Genomic DNA, 895 nt, shown 5'->3' with positions numbered 1-895 from the left:
GTCGAGCGTTGAATCAGCTGACTCCTCCAGGTGAGTCACACACGGCTCCTTCACAATAAAAGCCTGAGATGGGGCCTGCTGACGTCTTCTTCTCTGCTTTCTGTTTCCTGACGTCACTTCCTGTCTGTTCACCCCGCCCCCCCAGGTGTGTGACATCATCTGTCAGTCAGGGGGGCGGAGCCTTCGTCCCCATACACCTGGTCCCCTCAGGTGGTCAGAGCTCCGCCCAGCTGTCAGTCAAAGCCCTCACCTCCACCTCCCCCCTCTCCTCTCCCCCCGCCATGACCATCAAGTTCCTGGGGCCCCGCCCACAACCTGACCAGGTGAGGTCACATGACGATCAGCAGCCAGCACAGGAAGTCCATCAGGTCACTGAACAGGAAGTCATGTGACGTTGTCATCCTCTCCCTCAGTGTCCTCTGTCGGCCTCCCAGCTCGCCGCCGTCCTCTCCTCTCTGACTCACGGCGTGGCTCAGGCCTCCGTCCGTTACCGGACTCCACCTCTGACCATCCGCTCCTGGACCCGGCGCGAGGAGCTCCAGGCGTGGGACAGGAAGTGGTGCTGGAGGACGGAGAAGCTGGTGGAGTGGCTGCTCCATCAGAGGGAGCAGCAGCTGAGCGTGAGTGAAGACGTCCTGCTGCAGACGGCGAGCAGAGCTCTGGGCGACCACGCCCAGCTGACGGAGCGCTACAGGTGGAGCGTCCACTTCCTGCTGAGGCACGAGCTCGACCTGAACAACCTGTACCGCCGAGGGAGGCTGCCACGCGTCGTCATGGAGACGAGCCGCACCTTCATCAGCACGCTGGGACAGAAGGTGACTCCTCCTCCTCCTCCTCCTCCTCCTCCTCCTCCTCCTCCTCTCCTCACCCCCATCATCCTCTCCTCCTCCCCCCC

The sequence above is a fragment of the Larimichthys crocea genome, chromosome XIII (genome assembly GCF_000972845.2).
Source record: "Larimichthys crocea isolate SSNF chromosome XIII, L_crocea_2.0, whole genome shotgun sequence".
NCBI classification, from domain to species: domain Eukaryota; kingdom Metazoa; phylum Chordata; class Actinopteri; family Sciaenidae; genus Larimichthys; species Larimichthys crocea.
Note: the sequence above shows the minus strand (reverse complement) of the source record.